Consider the following 7,267-nt stretch of genomic DNA (forward strand, 5'->3'; position numbering starts at 1 on the left):
AATACTAGCCTTTGATCTCGCAACTTTCATCCCTAAGAAGTACCTTAGACTTCCCAGATCTTTATTTTCAAATTCATTAGCTAACATTTTCTTCAGGTTATTAATTTCGGCATAATCATCAACAGTAATGATGATATCATCTACATAAACAATGAGGATGACTTTCTTCTTTCTTGAAGTCACCTTTACAAACAATGTATGGTTTGTCTGACACTGTTTATATCCATTTTTAACTATAACTTTGGTAAACCTCTCAAACTATGCCCTAGGAGATTGTTTCAGGCCATAAAGAGACTTTTCTACCTTGCAGGCCATCTGAGTTCTTGTATTTACTTCCATTCCTGGAGTAGTCTCATATACACTTCTTCCTCTATATTTCCATTCAAGAATGTATTCTTAATATTTAGCTGATGTAATTCTCAATATTCATTTACAATCAATCTGAGCAGAACCCTAACTGTATTAAGTTTGGCTACCAGAGCAAATGTCTCATGGTAGTCAATGTCGTAGGACTGAGTAAAGCCCTCAGCCACTAGCCTTGCCTTGAACCTTTCAACACTGTCATTTGAATTGTACTTCATAGTAAACACCCACTTACAACCAACAAGTTTTTTTTCTTGTGGTAATTTGGTTAGGGTTCAAGTCTTGTTGCTTTTCAGTGCTCTAATTTCTTCCTCAATAACGTCCTTCCATCTAGGATCCTTCAAGGCCTCTCATTTGGCTAGGTTTTAAATGATCGGCTAACCTAAAATGATGTCATGTAGAATAGTGGTATGTACAGAGAAGAAGATCATATTTCTCTTAATTTCTTGATGTTTTATTGATAAAAATGACACCTATATATAGGTTACAAAGAGATTCTAATCTAGGGAAAAAAATACATAAAATCAGTTAATTACTCAAAATCAGCAACTACAATATTTGTAAAATCCCTAAGGTAGCGTTTGGTTGGCATGAATCCTTTGGAATTAGGGGGAATTGGAATCCAATTCCACCACTTTCTCATATTTGGTTCAAGTTTTCCAAGGGAATTGGAATCCCTCATGACTTCAACTTTCCATCAAATGAGGGAAAATAAATTCCATCCATTCTATGATGGAATTCAATTCCCTTGATGGAGGGAATTGAAATTTGACCATACTACCCTCCTCAATATTTTGGTAATTTATTCATATATTGAATAATTTTTTTTTATTATTTCGGGTCGGTTCGGGTTTCTAATTCATATATTCGAGTCGGGTCGGGTGAAGCTTTATTTTGGTCGGGTCGGGTTAGTTTTTTTAAGTGTGATATTCAGGTCGGGTCGAGTTCGGATTTAGGGTGAAAAATACCGACCCGAAAATATATATAATTTTACCTTATATATTTAGGAATAATTACAATAATACCCCTCTATATATAATTTTTTCAATTAAGTCATTGTTTTTATTGAATAAAAATAATTTTTTTTTTTATTTCGGGTCGGGTCGATTTTTTTAAGTGTGATATTCGGGCCGGGTCGGGTTCAGGTTTAGGGTGAAAAATACCCGACCCGACCCAAAAAATATATAATTTTACCTTATATATTTAGGAATAATTACAATAATACCCCTCTATATATATATATATATTTCCAATTAAGTCACTGTTTTTATTGAATAAAAATAATTTTTTATTATTTTGGGTCGGGTCGAGTTTCTAATTTATATATTTGGGTCGGGTCGGGTGAAACTTTATTTTGGTCGAGTCGGGTCTCGGATGGAGGTCCCCTTGTTCTCGGGTCGGGTCGGGTGGACAAAAAACCCGACCTATGGTCATCCCTAATTGGGATGATTTTAACTTATAATGTTTATTAGCATGATTTTTATAATTTATTGAAATGAATAATCAATCAATAAAATTAAAATTTATTTTTTAAAAAATTTTAATAATATATTGCTACATGTAATTTATAAAACAAACTAAAATTAAGCAAAAAAAAAACAAGAAGGGCAACCCTGTCATTTTACATTATTGAAATCAAATTCATCTGACATGTCTGCGAACCAAACAAAATATGTAATTGTATTCCAATTCAATTTCCTGACAACCAAACAGAATATGAAATTAGATTCCAATTCCTGACAGATTCCAATTCTTTCACAGATTCTAATTCCCTCAGAAACATTCCAGCGAACCAAACGCCACCTAAATGTTAGCAGCTATTCCCTAATTTTCCACAATCTGCACCAATCTACATCTTCCAGTTATAGTTGGACAGGGACTTATCAAGTAGAGAGCTAACAAACTGACTTAGAGCAATATAAGTTATTATTTGAAAATATGCTAGCATAAGCAAAACATAAAACCAGACTTTTAGACGCAAAAACTAGTAAATTTTTAGCAAACCAAGATGTTACCAAAATTTTCTGCACTTCATATATAAGGAACCTGTACAGCTCTGAAACTCAAATGTGAAGAAACATGATAGAAGAAATTAATTCTATTTATATATTGTCCTAAATCAGCCACAACATCAAATAAAGACCACGATCTATATGTTATAGGAAGTCCAAGTGTCCTACTTTCCTGTACCATTTCCCAGCTCGACCAATTGAGTTGTTCCTGATTTGGTCACTTCTTTTGTAGGGTTCATATCTCAGTAGGGTGCTATGACCCTTTTTTCCTTTTTAGCTTCCACCATACACTCTTACTGTTAGTTTCTCAGAAGACTCTATCTTTTGGAGGAAGATAGACACAAAAAAAATACTGTAAGAAATATCAAAAAGTTGAGTCCTTTTGAGAGAGAAAGCTCTCTTGGCATTTTTCATTGACAAAGTTTCACATAAGTTCCATAACTTTTTCTGTCAAATGTAATGGACTTTATTTGTCTTAGATGATACGGATATCTTCGGAAATTAATTAGGATCAGTTGATGATAATGACAACCCAAAATGATGAACTTAGGAAATAACAAACGCTAAATATCGAAGTAAATAATAAGATAAACCCACGCTAAAGAAGACGGATTAAATTGGTTGCAAAGAGTGAACCATGCAAACTGCAGTTTAACACCAGGGAGCTGGCCAAAAGAATTGATGACTGAGGCCTATATAAGATCATCATCTGTTAGACAAACAGTAATGACTTGTTTGCTACATGTCTCATGTCCATATTTGATAGTTTGCAACATGTTCTATAATTTCCTTCGTCAGGTCGAAATATGGTTGAAACTAAGTGATAGATTGATGCCCAATGGTCGATTTATGGTTAATTGCGGTGGGGTATGTGAATCATCCATAGATGGAAAAGTACACCTTCAATCTGATGATGAAATTTGTATACAAAATTCTACCATCAAGGCATTGGCTGAAGCATTTCATGGACAAGTATGTTGTTTGTTTCTCTGTTTTTGTTTGTGGACATATTTGTGTCATTTATTAACTTTATTTTATTTAGTGAGAATGGGAGATGGTGCTGTTCTCAAGAAATATTTTATTAAATGGTTGAATAAGTTCAAAAATAATGAAATTATAGAGCCACCTGGATTATCTAGATTATGCTTGTTTTTGGCTTTTTTTCTATTATTTAACATACTTGATAAGTTATCAAAAAAAGGAAAATACTTGATGAGCAATCCTTGAATATTTGGATTAGCACGTGGGCCTGGAGGGAAACCAACAATGAAACTACAAACTGAAATTTAACTATGTATAGCTAGTGGACAAATGATGAAGTTGGCCCGAAGAATTTTTAAATTGATATGAAATATCTAATTTAACTATGTATATGTAGTGAAAACTTGCTGAAAGAGGCAGACATGTAGCTCACAGTCATACTATATTATTATTATTATTTAGGTGTGGATATCTGTTTGATATTATCAATTAGATGGAAATCTTAGATTTAATTTTCTTTTTGATGTAGGTGCACTGGAAGAGAATGCCTGAAAGCCAAGGACTAAATTATCTTGCCCTAACAGGACCTTTGCCGGATTTGACGTCTGGTCGGCTATGGTCCCGAATTCCCTGAGTGAAGCTGTGAAACAATGGAAGACGTTGTAGGCCTTCTTACTGATAATTGCCACTTTCCTTTTAGCTTCTTGTGTGTTTCTAAACCTGAATCATTCCATCTTTCCTAGCAAATAACTTCACACTTGAACTTTTGTTCTTTGTCATCCTTTTATGAGCACTTTTTTGGTCTATACGACCCTTGGATTGAAGCTTTGTTGAAGAGAAGAATCAAAAGATTTCAAGTCATATTCATTAGGCATAATGCCAAATATTGTCTCTAACGTTTGACTAAATAGTCGCTTTGGCCTTTTATTTTTTGAGTATTTTAACCCCAAACGTTTTATCTTCGGGCAAAAAGGTCCCTTTATGAATGAAAACCGTTAATCAACAAATTATTAGCGCTCCAAAAAAAAAGGTATTTTTGTCTTAAAATGAAACGTTGAAGGTATAGGCGAGGGCAACACTCCCAACTTAGTTTACTCCATTCTTAAATATCAGGATTCAAATCTTTAACCTTGTTAAAATAATTCAGTGTCTCATCTCACTAAACCAAGTGATCGTTAGTAGATAAATGAATATTTTTAAACCATATATTTTTATTACTATAGATTTAATATTTTTTTAAATTATCAATCAATATCTAAATATCAAGAGACAATTTTTATCGGATGAGAGAGGTTGTAGCTCCCAAAAGTTTTTTTATAAAATAATATTTTAGAGTTTTGTTAGTTTAAATATTAATTAAATAAAATTCTAATCTCTTCTAATTTAAAATTTATAAACTTAATAGAATTTCACCTATATCAAAATTCCATCCTAACTCTGTCCAAGTATAGTTTATTCTTCTATACAGAAAAAAAATATATCATATTATGAATTCAGGTTAAAATCATATTGGAGATTAGTTTAATAAATTGTGGACCCCACTCGATTCAAGTGGATTCAAACCGGAAAACAAAAGAGTAAATTCCCCGCCCCAAAGAGTTAAGAGACTTCTAGGGATGGTTAATGAGTTGAGTGCTCAGTTTTGAAAATCGGACCGGATCGATCGATTCAATTGGTTTAATCGAGAATTGTTGTTTAGTCCGGTTTAATCTAAACTGATTGAACCGCTATTAGTGAACCGATCAGAACTGCTGAACCGTTCGAACCGAACCGGCTGAAAATCGGAAAAATTCAGGAAAAACCGGGATTTTTGTTTTAAAAAAAAAAAAATTAAACCAAACAACGTCGTTTGTTAAACGAGCCAAGTCGAACTCGAGTATTGCTGAGCTCGACTCGAACTTGAAAACTTTAAAAGTAAGCTCAACTCAACTCAAATTACAAGCTAAAAATTATCAAGTTCAACTCAAACTCGAAATATAATATTGAAACTTGAACTCAAAAAGGCTTGAACTCATAAAAAAATTAGAAGCTCGATTGAAGCCTAAAATTCAAGTTTGATTGAAGTGAAAGAATAGTTCACTTAATGCTCACCAAAAGGCTCCATGATTTTGAATGCCATATTACCTCTATTATTTATAGAAGTTAGTTGTGATGCGCTTCTATGTTTCTTAGCAATGTGAGATTGTATTGTTCTCATATTTTTACTCTTTAGACTTTTGGGATGCTCTTCTATATTTCTTAGCCATGTGTGATTGTTTTAAAAAAAAAATTAAACCAAACAATATTATTTTGTTATGATTTTTTAATCCCAAATTTATTTTTTAATTATAGTTATATAATTATATTTATTATTTAATATGTTTTACTTTAAATATTATGTTGTAGTTAATTTAAATCATTTTGTTTCACTTGATTTTATGGTTTTTAACTTATATATGTTATGACTTGTGATATAAAAAATTATTTTTTATTAAATATTTTTGGTATTTTTATTTAATTTTTTAAATAATTATGACGTCGTCTGGTTCTTCCGACCGGTCGGACCGGTTCGGACCGGTTCGACCGGTTGAACCAGTGAATCAGTAGCATTACCGGTTCGCTAACCGGTCCGGTTCTGAAAACCATGGTTGAGTGGGTTGTGAGCCTCTCGAATTTAACTCGAGCTGACTCAACTTGAATTTGAGCTTGACTCGAAATTTTAACGAGTTAAATTATGTAAAATTCAATTTGATTCGATAAGTTAGTGAGTAACTCGCTAATTTTTTTTATAACTTTTTAGTAGTTATGTTAAAAAATTATTTCATTTAAAAAAATTACTAATTTATTAATAGATAATAAAAAAGATGATAAATTACTAATCTATTAATTTTATAATAAATACTTAAAATATTAAATTATTAATTAATAATTATTATTTTGCTACACAAAAATATTACACATTTTAATATATTTATGTATTTTTATTTAGTGTTTAGACTTTTAATTTGTTTCATATACTCTTGATAATTTTTTGGTTAAATTTATTAATTTATGTTTATATTAAATTATATATATTATTAGTAGATTTTACTTATAGTTAAAAAATTAAATAAAATTTTTGGTGAGCTTAGCAAGCAACGAGCTGAGTAACAAACTTAATGAGCTTAACGAGCAACGGGTCGAGCAATAAATTTTCTTAACAAACACGAGTCGAGCAAAATTTTAACGAGCTTAACGAGCAACGAGTCGAGCAACAAATTTTCTTAATGAGCACGGGTCGAGCAAAATTTTAACGAGTAACGAGTCGAGTAATAAATTTTTTTAAGGAGCATGAGTCGAGCACTGCTTAACATACGATCGACCGGCTCGATAAGCATCCCTAGACTCTTCCACCTTTGGTAAACCCTTACCATGCTGTCTTGGCTTGTCCAGAAACTATGTGCTTTATCCAATTTTATCTTTTAGATTTATTTTACAGATGATAGCTCAAACATGAACACCATTAACTAAAACATTAAAACTTCACTAAAACGCATGGAATCATGCATGTGTTGTTTGGAGAGGGTTCACCTATCAGCGTTGGCAGTGCAGTGTGGTATAAACTCAGAGCAGTTAGGCTCCCTGTAACACGTATTGCATTCACAAACCGGTTCATTTCCATCACCCTGCAAGCCATCCAAGTAAGCTCGCCCGTGCCCCAAACAGCCTATTTCCGCCACTGTTTCGGCTTCGGCCGCCGCTCTCGAGCTCCAACTCGGGAGGAGTGACGCCCATTCGTTGGCCAAAAAGGTGTTGGTGATAAGCAACAGATTGAGGAGCACAGAAAACAGCATCCATGAAGGGTGTTTGGAGCCCAACAACACTTGCTTCACCGTTTCTTTGTCTTCTTTGAGAATCTCCTACTTTTTTTTTTATTATTGAAGTGGAACGAT

This window comes from Hibiscus syriacus, unplaced genomic scaffold, assembly GCF_006381635.1.
Source record: "Hibiscus syriacus cultivar Baekdansim isolate YM2019G1 unplaced genomic scaffold, ASM638163v2 tig00110457_pilon, whole genome shotgun sequence".
NCBI classification, from domain to species: Eukaryota; Viridiplantae; Streptophyta; class Magnoliopsida; order Malvales; family Malvaceae; genus Hibiscus; species Hibiscus syriacus.